Source organism: Erithacus rubecula, assembly GCF_903797595.1.
Source record: "Erithacus rubecula genome assembly, chromosome: 6".
Lineage (NCBI taxonomy): Eukaryota > Metazoa > Chordata > Aves > Passeriformes > Muscicapidae > Erithacus > Erithacus rubecula.
Genome location: NC_136688.1, coordinates 36443015 through 36458704, shown reverse-complemented (window position 1 = coordinate 36458704; position 15690 = coordinate 36443015).

The window sequence follows — 15690 nt, the reverse complement described above, 5'->3', positions numbered from 1 at the left end:
GTGTCTGCATTTCAGAAAAGCAACAAGGAGGATAACAGCTCCCAAAAGGAAATAGTGATTCATCTCTTTGCAGGGAATGTGACAGAGGAAGGAAGGGCAGCACAGAGCCAGAGAGCTGCTGCTCTTTTCTGACAGTGCACCTCTAGCTTCTGAGCACATTCACCTTGTTCATTCACAAATGGGACCTGGCAAATGCCCATTGAGCAGGAAACTTCAGAGAGGTGAGGTTGCAGTGCCAGCTCTTGGCAAATGTGTCTGAATGAAGACTCTCTCCTTTTTCTTTTTTTTTTTTTTTTTTTTTTTTGGTTGAGCACCCATGTGCAACCCTGAAGAACAATGGCAAAATGCTTTGCTGGTTGATGAGGTAGGAAAAGGGAAAATGCACCACTGCTTCAGGATGGTCTAAATCCAAAGCTTCTCTTCAGCTTCCCTCCCCTCTCCAGGTGCAAGTGCCTGCATAGAAGGCAAGGGCAAAGGCAGCTGGAGAATATCTCCAGCATAGAGCCCAGGGGAAAAGCAGCACCAAACCAAAATCATCAAGCATATATCTCATTGTTTTGAAAATATTTTTCCCATTTAGGACTTAGCCCTCTTTACTTCAAAGCCAGGAGAGGGAACTCAAAACCAGCATCATGCTCCAAATACTGCTAATACAACAATCTGTAACAGCTGCCATGCAGGATTCTCCACTTACATTTGTTTTGTTTCTTTTGTGACATTTGATTAAAGTCTTTCTATCCTAAATATTAATTAAAGTGCTTGGAGGCAAGGCCTAAATTTCACTTTGCCTCCCAAGTTCACCAGCTCCATCCTCCTCCTCCTCCTCCTCCAAATATGTTTTGCTATAAATTACTGGCACTGTTTCTGTTGATAGTCAACATAATCAAACATTTGTAAGCATGCTGTCTCTTCAATCTGTTCAGTTGATGCACTTTACCTGATCTTTCATTAAAGTAATCAAAACACTTGCTGTGCCACGTCTAATGAATGTTGCATGTATGATTAAGTACTTTCATTCATATTGCAAGTTTGATTTAATGTAATCTGCCTTTCAGACAGCCATTAGCCTAGCTCCTGCGTGAATTCGATTAATTGGCTGAATTCTTCCAGATGTCCTTTAAGTATTACAGGAATTTCTATGTAAAAACAGCAGGGACCATCTAGCAGAGAAGCAAACAATGATACGTTATATTGCTGCCATGACTTACAAAAAGCTGGATTCATTTTCATTAATAAAACATCTGTACTGTTGCACAGCTATGCATCAAGATGCATTTATTTTATATGTTTATTTCTCTTATGACTATAAACAGACAGTTAAACAGAAGCACGGTATGTTCAGTTGGAAGATACACAAACAGAACTGTATCAAAGATGAAAATTGAAATGTCAGAGTTAGGACTTCTAAAATAACCATCATGTGTTGTAACAAACATGGCAGCAACTCCTATGGCTACATGGTAGTTTTTAGGATAAAGGCATCTTTCTTAGAGAATGATGAATCTGCAAACAGTTGGTTCCTGGGTTGAAATGTCCTATGTCCAGTTTGTGGTTTATTGTACCTTTAAGTGGGAGGAAAAATGCAGTTTGGCATTTTTAAACTCTATGCAGTAAAGAGGAAAAGTGTTGTTAAAATAGTTTTTCTTAATTCTCAAAATGAGAAATTTTTTTTCCCCACAACATTACACTTCAGAAAGGAATGACTTTTTCCTAAGAAGCCAAGTCCCCAAAAGCCAGTTTGTGTTCCAGTGCCTATTGTCCCCGGCCTGTGCAGGACATGGTGCTGTTTCAGGGCATGGGGAGGATGCCTTCACAAGTCAAAGTAGTTCACTTCACTTTCTGCTGACCCTGCTAGACCTGAGAGCACCTTTTGAAGAAGGATGTGAGATCTCAGAACCTGCTTGCCCCTTGTGTCCTCTCTCCCCCTGCCTACCCTTCTCACCCTGGGGAATGAGCCCATGGGGCAGACTGGAGAGGACTGGCAGGAGTTTGATGCTGACCCTGTGGCCCTGAGCTCAGCACAGCTTAATTTTCCTGAATGTGTGGCACTCCTCATCCAAGTCAGAGATCTGCAGGGCTCTGCCTGTCACCACTTGGTTTCACTGGGCTCTGCCAAGTCAGGAACTGAGGAAGGGAGAAGAGCAGCAGCTCTGCAGCAGTGCTGCAACTCTCTCCAGCAGTGCTGCAACTCTCTCCAGCAGTTTTCCTTCTCACCTGGGGAACAGCCAGGTCACACTCCTCCCTCTCCTCCCTGGCTCCTTTCCCAGTTGCTGCACAGCCTTATAGGTGTGTTTGGTCCTTCAGGTACTTCTACTGCACTAGGCAAATTATTGCCACTTTGCACCACATCAGGACTTTACTGACTGCCCTATTAAAATGAGCAGGAGCTTGCACTAGCCAGTTAATTTTCAAGGGCAGTTTTAATAGATGATGGATTGATTTACAGGAGACATCTGAAATCATATTGTTCAGCAGAACTTAAGTGGTACAATGAAAGGGATTGAGACTTGCTAAACTGTATCCCATTTTTCTTTCCAACATAGTCATTGCACTGGCCAACAGCTTGCTTCTTTGTGTACACATTCTCCTCTGCTTTCACTCCTTTCTGCTTCTTGCTTTTGTTCCTATGTTGTCTGTTATCCTCCTATAGCAAAGGTATCCATAAAAATACTGTAATTCTATTCTATTCTATTCTATTCTATTCTATTCTATTCTATTCTATTCTATTCTATTCTATTCTATTCTATTCTATTCTCAATATTATCTGTATCCTGCTATGAAAAACACTTTAAGGCCAATTTTCTACCACAGCTGTGCTGTGAGACTTTTGCTCCACACAACCTCATTAAAGCCTGGCCCTGCTATTGTGCCTAAATCGTTCCACTAACCCATTGCAAGGGTGTCCTGCCCATGACAAGGAAAGCAGGACACAGGGAGCTGATTGACTCCCTTGATCTCTGTTCCAGAGGGATTTTCTTAGCAGGGAAAGCAGTGGGCTGGCTGGAGAAGGGGAGTGAGTGGTGAGCAGGAGGTGAGGCAGGCTTTCCTCAAGCCACAGGAGCCTCGGCAGCAGCAGCAGCAGGAGAAGCTATTTCCTCTTTGAGACATATCAGAAACCTGACTCTCAATGCAACAAAAACAAAAAACAAAAAAATGGTGTAAATATCACCTATAGGTGACCAATCTAAAAATTAAATGAAGCAAAGTAAAGCAAGCCTTTTCTAGTTTCCAGTGCTGTGTGATTTTCAAGGCAGATGTGGAAAAGTCACATCTCCTTTTGAAGCCCATGGGACTGAAAAATTAAATCAGGGGGCTTTGTTATTGATGTTTTTCTAATACAAATGTTTTGAAATCCTTGCCTTTCATGTGTCTCTTACAAATAAGCAGAAATGTGTGATGAGTCATTTTTGCTTTTAATTCCTTTAATAGATTCTTACCTCACCCGCTACTGTCTAAACAATTCTCGTTTCTGTAACAATCCCTTCCTCAGTGGTAAATATTGCTTTCAGACAACATCTTTTTTGGAGGTTCATTATGTTCATTCTGTGGCTGAGGCTCATTATACTCAGTTATTTATTTAAAAGAACAAAATGACAGCAAATGCCTGCATGTATCATGTCTCCCCTTACACATATATTAAATATATTTCAGCAACAAGGCCCAGCACTTCCACAGTTTTGAAAAAAACAGCTGGCCTTCCTTTCTAGCCATCACTTCACAAGAAAGAATACTGAGAGGTGATGGTGGAGTCTAACCTTGCCTGCTAAATGAGATTCCACTGACGCTAATGGGAAACTTGGCAAAGACAGGAAAATAATTTATGAACTATTTGAATATTTTCAATTACAAAATTAAAAAAATAAAACCTTGGAGAATTATTAAGAAGGAAGAAGCAAATGAAAATGCCACTATAAGGCACGGTGAAATGGTATATGTGGAGCCAGTCCAACAAATAATTTTGATACCAAATGACAGGTTTGAATCTTCCTGAAGTACCAAAGTATCACCCATCTCACAAAGAGCTTGACAAAAAAAGCTCACAACCTTTACACAGGAAAGAGTCCTCAGCCATTTAAACTAACATTTCACTAATCTGACATTCACAGCTTCTGTACATGTTCTTCCAAGCCAAACCCCAAGTCTAAAAGCAGCACCCACTTCTGTTCACACCCAACTGCCTCTGGCTCTCAATAGAGAGGTTCTAACTGGTGCACAGTCATAGCAAAAGTTTTTTGAGATTATAATCAGCATAATTATAAAAATGGAGTGAGGTTTGGCCTCGGCGAGCTGTAAAATCCATTTTTAAGTAGGCCATTGATACAGAAGAGGCAAGATGAAAAACAAGGGAGGAGGTCAGAGGTTTGGCTGTGTGGCCATTCGGGGAAATGACTGAAAAACAAGAACAAAGCTATTCAGAGCAGGTTGTTAAAGAAAGAAAATATCTTAAACAAGCCTCAAAGATAGGAAATAGAAATATGACACGGTCGCTTACAAAGCAGAGGTCAAAAAGACATCAGTAATTAATGATGAAAAGATAAAGAACCAAGCACTTAATTTCAAAGAAATAGTTGGGAAAGGCATAATGGCACTGTGAACAGGAAAAAAGACTTTGCAGAAGTAAATGGAAATGAAAAATATCTCAATAGGGGAAAAAAGGATAATTGAAAAAGTAGAACTGCAAATTGCTGCAGAAATTCACCTGGAACATAAACCAGTTATTTTGGACTAAGGGTGAAATATAGTTTTGAATGGGTCCATTTTTTTCAAAGGGACCTCCAGGCACATACTGCCAATTTTGCTCTGATATTTTTCCACTGCCATTTTTGTGCATGGAAAATATAGGTGAAAATGTCTACAGTATGTCTGTGTTTGAAAGTTTAAAGACTACTTTCTGAAATGCAGACCAGTGGATTTTTCTTCACTTTGATCAAGAGATTCTAGAATGAAAGGGGTGCGAAGCAGAAGCCCAGAAAGATGGAGAACAGAAGATGTTTTGAAACTGCAGTTTCAACCCTATTAGGATCTTCAGCTCAGATGAGCAAATCTTGATAATCTTGGAGTCCTAGAATGACCCAGGTTGGAAGTGACCTTATATATCATCTCGTTCCAAACCCTCTTCCTCTATACCAGGTTGCCCAGAGCTCCATCCAGGCTGGCCTTGAACACTTTCAGAGATGGGGCACCCACCATTTCTTAGGGCAATGTGTTCCAGTGCCTCACCACTCTCACAGTACAGAATTATTTCCTAATATCTAATCTAAGCTCACCGTCTGCACTCATTCTCTCTTGTCCTGTCATCACTTGCCCTTGTATAAGGTCCCTCTCTGTCTTTCATCAGGCTCCTTTCTGCTACTGGAAGGCCACAATTAGGTCACCCCAAAGCCTTCACTTTTCCAGGCTGAAAAACACAAACTCTCACAGCCTTTTCTCATAGGAGAGGTGTTCCATCCTGCAGCCATCTTGGTGTTCCTCCTCTGGGCTCCCTCCAGCAGGTCCCTGTTGTTCCTGTGCTGGCACCCCAGAGCTGATGCAGCCCTGCAGGTGGGTCTCAGAGCAGAGCAGAGGGGCAGAATCCCCTCCCTGCCCTGCTGCCCACGCTGCTCTGGATGCAGCCCAGGGCACTCTTGGCTCTCTGGGCTGGCAGTGCCCATGGCTGGGTCATGTCCAGCCTCTCAGCCAGCAGCACCCCCAAGTCCTCCTGGCAAGGGCTGCTCTGATCTGTCCATCCCCAGCCTGGGCTGATACCAGGGGTTTGCCCCAATCCAAGTGCAGCACCAGCACTTGGCCTTGTTAAAACTCTTGAGATTTCCCTGGGCCCACTTCTTGAGTTTGTCCATGTTCCTCTGGATGGCATCCTGTCTTTCAGGGGCTTCAACAGCACCAGTCAGCTTGGTGTCACCTGCAAACTTGCTGGGGGTGCACTTGAACCCTTCATCTATGTAATCAAGATATTAAATTACACTGGTCCCAATACAGATCCTTGGGAGATACCACTTGTCACTAATGTCCATTGTGACTGAGCTGTTGAATGCAGAGTGTAAAACAGCAGTGGACAGTCAAGATTGTATAGGCTCAGCTACATTCTGGAGTTGTAACAAAAGGAGTTCATCTCAATTAAAACAAAGATGAACTGAATGCATAATTTTCTTGCAGTCGCTGGTGCAGGAGGCTGTCCCACTACTTCCACTTGAAGATGAGGAATAAGAAGTAATCTCTATTACAGAATTGTTTCAATTAAGTTCCCAGTTAGGCTTGTCTTTTTTTTTTTTTTTTTTTTTTTTTTTTTTTTTTTTTTTTTTTTTTTTTCCCTCCAGTCTGTATGAGAAGACTCCTTTACAAAAGCTTACAGTTGTGTGAAGCAGGTCATGGTTTCAGAATAACCAAGCCTAACCTTCTCTACCCTTGCTGGAGTCCCCTGATGCTGGTGAGCAGATCCCCGGTGTGTGGAATGACAGAGCCCTGCACAGAGGCACACGGGGCACTGAAAAATTTATCTCCTCTTCTGAAGAAGCTGCCACACCAGAGGTTTGATGTATTATGTAGTAATGCACAAGCCCTCCCACCAGTCAGTGACTGCTCCAGCCCTATCAGAAGGATTGATAACCACATCACCACTGTACTGCAGAGCCAGCTCAGACACTAATTCCCAAGGGCTGGACCACAACACTGAACTTTTATATGAAGAAGCAATCTGAAGTGCTGTGGACTGTAAAATAGAGGGATTTTGGCTATTGTGGGAGAGGATTGGTGACACATGTACCTGGAATAGCTGTGGGTTTCAGGCAATGAAGCAGGACATATATGGTAGCTGCTCTGCATAAAGGTAACCAAGTTTAGCAGAGAAAACATTATGCCATATCTCAAATACTGCTTTTTATTAGCACATCTGTGTGTGGATCCAGGGAAAGAGAGTTCATGATGATCTACATTTCAATGGGACATGGAAAAATAAAGAGTATCTGTCCTGACATTTGCAGAAACCAGTCAAAAGAAATCGTAACAGCTGTAGGTGTTCGGTGAAGGCATAAAGCCCTTAAACACCATAAGTCAGTCCAAGTGCATCCCTCTATGGATGCTGAACCATAATCCCTAAGTGCCCAGCACTCGCAGAGGCTTAATCCTTTTCAACAATGGGATGAGCTGGAGGCTATATCCTTTCAAGATTTACATAACACCCCAGCACACGTCTTTTGGGAGGATAAGAGCTGCTTAGTATGTCCTGCATTCACATTCTTACAGCCATTTGGTTTACATCCATCTCTCCCCAGTGGGAAATCCCAAGCTGATGACATTGTCCTCAACCCATCACCATGCTGGTTATGGGCTTCCCAACTGGCTCAGCCCAGCAGAAAGCACTTTTGCACCCCATGTACTGGGTGCAGCCCTTGTCCTGTCACACAATGCATCTTTGGAGCCACCCCATTGTGACCCCCCCAAACACACACGGGTTCTGTGTCCTCCAAAGATGCAGCAACAGAAACGTAAGATGAGAACTGTGGCAGTTGTGTGGGGAAGGACAAAGGCTCACTGGCACCTCATGAAAAGCAAGCCACAGCACCCTGGTGTAAGCCAGGCTCACAGTCTTATGAACCTTGCCTCACCCTTTATTGGTCTTTCTACGTGCAATTCTTGTGCTGCATCCTTACCTTAAGAGTGATCAACACAGAGCTCCACAGTCAATGCTCCATTGCTACAGCACTACAGAAAACTGTGTTTCAATTGGATCAACTGGATGCTGCATCCACTGGAATGAGGTTTACTTTGAAATAGAACTGTTTTCTGGTAAAGTTGGTAGCTCCTTTGAAAGGGAGAAGCAATCCAGCCATCAGCCTTCCTCACTTTAATTACTCGCAGTGTTTTCTTCATGCCAGCAACCTCCCATGGATGCAACAATCAATTCTCAGGGTAAGGATAGGTGAACAACTAACACATTTGAACTGAACAGAGGAAAAAAGGTATGAAATAGAGAAAAAAACCTACAATGAAAATTAGCCCAATCTTTACTTGTCAGCTGATATCCTTGCATCTTCCTTTTCCCATCAGCTGTGTTTTCTTGACCTTCTTTTTCCAAGCCCTATAGCAGCTTCATCTGCAAAGTGGCAGATCCACAGAGTGCCCTTGGCTCTTCTTCAGCAGAACTAGGCACTTGTGTCCAGCTGCAAAGACTTTAATTTTGCCAGGGACACATTCCTACATTATTAACTGTGGTGTTTTCAATATAAGTTTTAGCCTTGTGACACTTTTACAAATCTACAGCAGCCACACTGTAGAGTCTACACACATATGGATCATCCCCTAAACCCCTACTTGAGAGAACAGGGTTTTGACAAGGAACTGAGAAAGAAACTTGGAAATGTAACAATGTACAATTCAGACTGGACATTATTAAGGTCTGTCCCAAAAACATAATTGTTTTGCCTTGTCCATTTCTTTCTACAATGTGCATATAATATTATCCCTCGCAACACAATGTATAAAAATATGTAAGAATTACAGATTAATGCTTGCTGTCATTCTCTGCCTGCTTTAGTTCCTGTTTAAGTAATTCAGCCTCAGAATGGTGCTGAAAATACAAATCTGGCACTTGCATGATAAATATCTAATTTTACAATGATGAAAGTCCCCTAGATCTGTCACCAGAGCCATTGCATAAAACTCATTCAACCAACAAAGGCTGAGTCCAGGCACACCTTAGCAGCTAGACTTGACCACTTACTGTGTTTATGCAAACCTGGTAAATGAGGTGGAGTCAAGACCAGCATTATTGTAATCTTGTAGGAAAACACAAAATGTCCTCATCTCATTTAACTGCTGCCTCAGTTAAGCCACTCTGTGCTTGGGGATGTGTTTGTGCTAGAAAAGTGATGTTGATTTTCCATCTCTTGTCCAGTTTCACCACAGCCTGCAAACACCTGGAGTACTAAAACCGTACAGAGGCCAAGAACCTGCTGCTGTACAACACTTCAGAATAGCAAGATCAGAGAAATTGGAAAAGCCCAGAATCTACAAGTCCTTCTCCTGACCATAGAGAGGGTATAGACTGTCAGTCAGAGAACAAGTCCCTTCCAACCCTGTTCCACCTCCAGCCTCATCACTGGGAGTCAATGGACCCAAGGGAGTGTCCTCCAAGTGCGTCAGCAGCTCAAATACATGATTAGTTCATTATACAAGGACTTAAAATTATGGGGAAATCCTCCAGGAGTATTCTTATAGAGCTATGTAGGGCAGAGCATTAGCTTGCTCAAGATAACCAGAGTGAGAACCAGAGCCAGACCAGAGTTTTTTCAGCACCAGGCCTGCACAGCACCCTTGGCGCCACAGGTTCCAGACTGTGCATGGTGCCTAAGGAAGCATTACTGGCCTCCATCTGAGATCCCTGGCTCTTCAGGACAATGAGCCACCCATGGAGCAGAGAGGGAGTTAAAGAGGGAGCATTTGGATGAAAATTCATACCTCAGTCTCAGGAGAGTTGGTGGTGGGGACAGTATACAGGCACACACTAGGGCATAGTCAGGGGGATGTATAGAGTCATACAGAGCTCAGTACAGAAACACAGCCAGGAAATGAGAACAAACATGAGCTTACAATGAGTTTGTTTATAATTTTAAAATGCTGCCATAGAAAAAGACACCCAAAAGAAGACAGATATTATTTGTCTCCATCATGACCTGCTGTCAAAGAAGAGGGAAGTGTTGGCTGTCAAATGGTATCCTTCAGATTTAGTTTATTTTTTTGGTGGGAGGGGAGGCAGGTAAGCAAACCAAAACACAAATAAATACAAATTTGTATTTGTTTGTCTATCTAGTTAAATGTTCCATAATACTTTTCATTAAAATAAAAATAAATAAATAAACAAAAAACAAACTGCTAGAATAAGAGCTGCTGGGATTACTAGGAAGAATTTTGTGACAGGCAAATTCCTGCTAATAGCCCCTTGCACACAATGTTGTGGAAGAGAGAGAGGTGAAAAAACACTGCTATAAGCACTAAGGCCATTTAATCCTTAACATGGGAATGTATTTCTGTCTCTTTTCCCTCCCTAGATTCATTTTATGTTCCCATCAGAAGGTTAATTGTGTTAACAGGAGTTACAGCCACAGGGGAAAGATGTGATTGAATGCTGAGTGCAGTTTTAGCTGATAACCTCCGAGTGAGTGAAAGGGCACAAAAAGGGGTTGATCTCCTCTAAAGGGGTTGTCAGTCATTCAGGAAAAAGTGCAGCTCTGGGAGAAACAGCCTTATCTCCCAGGACACAAAGAAGAGAAGCTATCAAAATAATCATGAAGCTGCACTCATCCCAGGCTCTGTATCTGTGCCTGTGGCTCTGACACTGGAGTTAACTGAGAATAACTGGCTTTTTGTGTATGTGAACAAGCAGACCCTGACCTGATGCACATTCTTGAAGACTGATTAGATTGCATGAATATGTATAATTAACAACAGACCCCCAAATAATTATACCTCTAAAAGGGTGGCATGAAACCTTGACATCTTTTAGCTTGATAGCCCAATTCCTGTTTACTGGATTGAAGATATGATTGCATGCCAAAGTTTTAGGTAAGACTACCTCTGAAATCTGTCACACACATTTACACTTAATCAAAAAGGTCCATAAGAGGGTCTCCATGAAAAGCAAAGCATTCTCTCCATCATTTCAGCCCCAGCCTGAAGTCATCCTGCAAAATTGTTAGGATTTACAGGAAGTAGCTTGGACAAGGGCTAGTGTTTTTTAAGATTAAATATTTCCATAAGCTGTAGTCAATGAGAGTGGGCATTTGTGGAAATGTTTGTGCTCATAGAGACAGGACAGAAGACTAAATTATATTTCAGTGCTGGAATACAAGCAGTGAAGTTTGTGTCTGATTTCTCAAAGGTGCATTGGAAATTCCAGAAAGAAAAAGCTTTCTCCTCCTTTGCACTCCAGAAATTAGAAATGTCTTATAATCACTCCAGAAATTGTTTTAGCTGCTGTTGCCAGCTGAATTGCAGTTGTCCTTTTCTACTTTGTTAAAAGTACAAGTGCTTGTCTACTATGTATTACAGTCATAATATAGCAATAAAGTCCTACAAGAGAGAAATGAGCAGATGGGCAAAAAATGTTTAGATTTTTGTTTAAAATGCCCAAGTATAAACCTGGCAATCTTTTCTCCCAAAGCATTTAAGTGCAAAAAAGTTCTGTAATATTAACATCCGCAGTGCAACTCGAACAAAACAACTAAAAGGCTTATTGACTTGGTAGCAGAGAAAGCCAGTTTGAAATATTTGATCCTATCACCAGCTAAGCAAGTATGTGTAAAGTGTAAAGCCTGCACTTGTTGATTTCTGAGATAAAAATCAATAAAACTGTCCATAACCTATAACTCCTTGGTTTACCTCTCCATAGAGATCAAAAGAGAGTAATTAGATTTCTGCCTGACTAGCAGGGGTAGAAAACTGTTTCATTTTGGATCAAAACCTTCCCAGTGGATTACACCTTCTATCCACTGCCTATCAACACTTAACAATTGCTTCTGTATTTGACTTTGACAGAACTACCAGAATGTTACTATCTAATTTTCAGTGTAGTTGATAGAGGGCTTGAATGCTTTATTCTAGTGTCAGATTATAAAATTAATTCTTCTCACTTCGTATTTTACATTTTTACTCTGCCTGGTGCTTTGTAAAAGCCAGCCTTGCTAATGTGATTAATAATTTAAAAACAAAACTACAATACCCATCCTACCTCTAATTTACAACACACAAAAAAACCCTTTATCTATTATTGATGATCCAGCCTTTGTATTCAGATATCACTCTAAACAAGCACTTGTCTGCCTTGGATTGTCTTTGCATTTCATATTCAAATGAGGTGGACGCTGTTGCATATATTTTCATTTGATGACATTTTAATATCACCAGATGCTATTGCCTGCCCAGGAGATAACTGTTCCAAACACTGCCTTCTTCCCCCTCTAAGCACAGTGATATTAGGTGATGAGCAAGAAGCAGGTCATGCTTTAAAATAACATTTTATAACACTTTTTACTATCATGGTGTTCTTGAATTTTAACAATCCAAGAGTATCTGTAATAATGGTTACTTAAACAGAAATGTCACTCTGCATTTTTGATCTTTCTTAACTAAGCAGCTTTTTGAACAGGTTGATAGAATGAAATCTCAAATAATGAATAGCACTCACAACAACTTCATGTCCTAGATAGATATTAATATGTTGGAAAATATGTGGCAGTTGATGTTCCATGTAAGGGGCTGCGGTGATGGACAGATGCAATAAATTTATGCCCTAATGCAGTGGGCTTTGTCAAATGAAGTCCACATCACGAACAGTCACCTGAAGCCTTCCAACACCTCCAAGTCTACTCAGAGTAAGCTTTAGGGGACATTTTGCTTGCTTATCTGCTTACAAGATTGACAGACCTCCCCATTTTCACAGCTTTGAGCCTTTATAAAGTAAAAACTAACCTCATTTTTAAAGAAGAAGAATTTTTATGTTTTTAAGCTTACAGTATTTGAACCTGGCCACAACACACACTTGTACAAAAGTATTACATAAGCTTTGACTTTACCCTCAGCATATAGATTTAGACTGAAACTCCCAGGAATATTTTTCACTATATCTTGAGCAGGAAAAAACACCCTAACCTCTAAACAGGAATGTATGACTAACTTTTTTCTTAACTGTAGTTTCTCTGTCTCTGTACAACACTGGCATACAGAGTGAGTTGTGTGCAGTCTTGGAGGGCTTTCTTGTGGCACTGCATCCTGACACTGAGAAAATCTTCAAATGGTGGCGGAAGCTGGACTTAGGTGGGTGCATTCTGCCCCTCTTCTTTCAGTGACCACTATAGGGACATCTATGAAAACTTCTATGGAAACAGACTGCTTGACCCCTCCAGGGATGGGACCCCTCTCTCCTCTGTGAAGGGAACGGAGGAGGGTGGTGGAGTCAACTAGCTAGTCCAGGATATGTCTTGGCATGCCTCAAGACCTCTCAGGTTTGAATGATGAAATCTCCTCTTGCTTGATCAAAGCAGTTAAAAAGATCGAGTGTCCCATCAGGGTTTGTCCAGAGCAGAGCACAAGGGCAGAGAGATCCCAAGCTTCAGCCCTTATATCTCCATTGCATGACAGGCTGGCATTATGTTAATGCTCAGAAGCAAAATGGACATTTTCCTCTCCCTGGAAGATCACAAGTTAGAGCATAGACTCATGCTGATATGGCTGTACTGATGCTCTTCAGCTCATTCACATGGCCTTGGATCAGGCAGATCTGGCCTGAGATTTACTGGCAGATTTATTGTACACCCCAGTGTGAGATTAATAAATCCAGGACAGTTCCAGCATCTCCACTGACTGAGTTCTTTCCACTGCAAAAGTTTTGGGTGTTTCCACAGAGAACATGCGTGCTCTCTGCCATGCTTGAAAAGGGGACAAATGTCAGTGCTCACCCCCAAAGGCAGAAAAAGGGCTGCACTCTGTGCTTGGTGATAATTGTGCTCAGCATGCCGTGTAACACCACCAAGCAGCAGGGAAATGCTCTGGGTTTGCAAATTCATATACAAGATGGTAAGAATTGCCCCATTTTCTTTGTCCCTGCCCAGACTCACATCTGATCTCCAAATCACCATGTCTGACAAAGTGCTGTTCATACGCCTGAGCAGTGGCTTCTGGTGGCTTTGAATAGAGATGTGATTGTTTGTGAAATGCAGCAGTGAATATTGTTAACTTAAACAAACAGCTTTGAGAGCCTTTTTTTTTTTTAACCTCAGTATTGTCAACTGCTTTCCCTCCACTCCTCTCCATTTTAAATTAGATTCAATTCTATCTGTGGTTTTGTTTTTCCTTTAGCAAAATATCTCTTTATCCAATCTTCATCCTTCATCAGTTTCCATTAAACCCTGATTATATGCATTAGCATTAAAAAAATGTCATGCTATATGCTATGAAATTTCTATGCTATATTCATTGAAGAGTTACTCAGGTAGAAACACTGTTATATGCAGGTCCACAGAACATTTTCCAAGCGATAAAGCTGATTTAAGGTAGTCCTACTCTTCATGATGCAATTCACTGGAATCACCCACTGGAGTGACAAAAGTATTAAAAGAAATGTAGATTAATTGCAAAAATTACATAGGTCTCAAAATATAGTATTTTTAGAAAGTTACTGCATTATCTTAAATGTTGTACTATCAGAATGGCTCAGGTGGTTAAACTGAACAAGGAACTCTTTGTCTATGTTCACCACTAAGAAATCATTACACAAAATAAAGCTGCATTTGGCTGCAATGTAGATGTACCAGAGGGATCCACTCCTCAACTGCACCCAAAACTCAAGTCTTCATTCTGACCTTTTGAAGGGCATAAAATAAATACTTGAGGATGGGGGAAAGACAAGACACCTGTCCTCATGCCTAGTTTTAAGCAGTAGCTTCCATGTTTTGTTGAATTGGGAGCAGTGACTTAATTGTGGAATTTTTTGTATTAGAAGACAGTCATTTCATTAGGTAACCTTAGTACCTGAGGAGGACAGCTAAGTTAAAGGGGCACTATATTAGCACAAAGTGTGACATCTCTGGAAAGACGTTTGGGCACTTCATGTTCTCTCCTTTGATTCCAATTTTGCTGGTGAGAGGACTATTCTGGCCTTCATCACTGCCCTGTTTTCCCCTGCCTCATTCTCCTTTTTGCTCTGGGAAGAAGGCAGCTTTCTGTCTTTATTAAAGTCACACCAGTCAAGAAGTACTCCCTTGACATAACAGCCTCCAACATAACAGACTTGGAAGAGTTAGCAATTGCACCTTGTTCTGCAGTGCACCTTGCTCTCCACTCTCCCCCTGGCCAGCAGCTCATTGTGTGATAGGGACACACTGTTCCTTTTCCATGGGTACCCAGGCTGGTGTGGCTGTCTGTCAGCCTTGCAGGCATAGGAATTGCACACAAGCGATTTCCAGGCAGGCAGTGTTCTTAGACCTTTCTCTATAGATGCCAATTAGAAGATTAGCATCTTTTCTCTCCCCCTCTTTGCTATTAAATAGTCACACAAAAGCTGAGCTGACAAATTGCTCTCTCTATGGTGTGGGACAAAGACAGACAATAGATCAACATCATTTACTATACTCAAATCCTATTAATCACAGATTAATGAGAACATGTCTGGGGGGGAGAAATTACCAGAATGCAGGCATATTGTCTTGTTACTCATGTAACATCTGCTGTGGCTTTACCTTTAGTGTCATGTCATCTTTTATCACATTGAAATAATGTTTGTTCCAGAAACATAATTATGATAATGGGTCCTTCCTTTAACAATTACTGAGGTACAGTAGCATTATATTTCTTAGCCATTTGGTTTAAAAAATATATATCTCTTAACTACTTTCTGAATGCCTCTATTAGTCATTATCTGATTAAGGAAGATATGTTTATAGGCATTAATAGAAACTTGTTATTCTCTTTTTTATTATGGATTATAATTTTATTCATTATTTCTCTGAAAAATCACATGGTGCAGAAGTAAAGCTAGAGTTTAGCTTTTACATTTAGAGAATTCTCTCTCTTTCAGCTTTCTCCTAAACTACTGCTAATTTTTCATTAATTCACATTAGAACAGTATTGGACCGCAATGTTTGTGTTGAAAAATGTGCTCTTTTCCTGCTGTCTTCTTAAAATAATCCTATAGCTGAATTG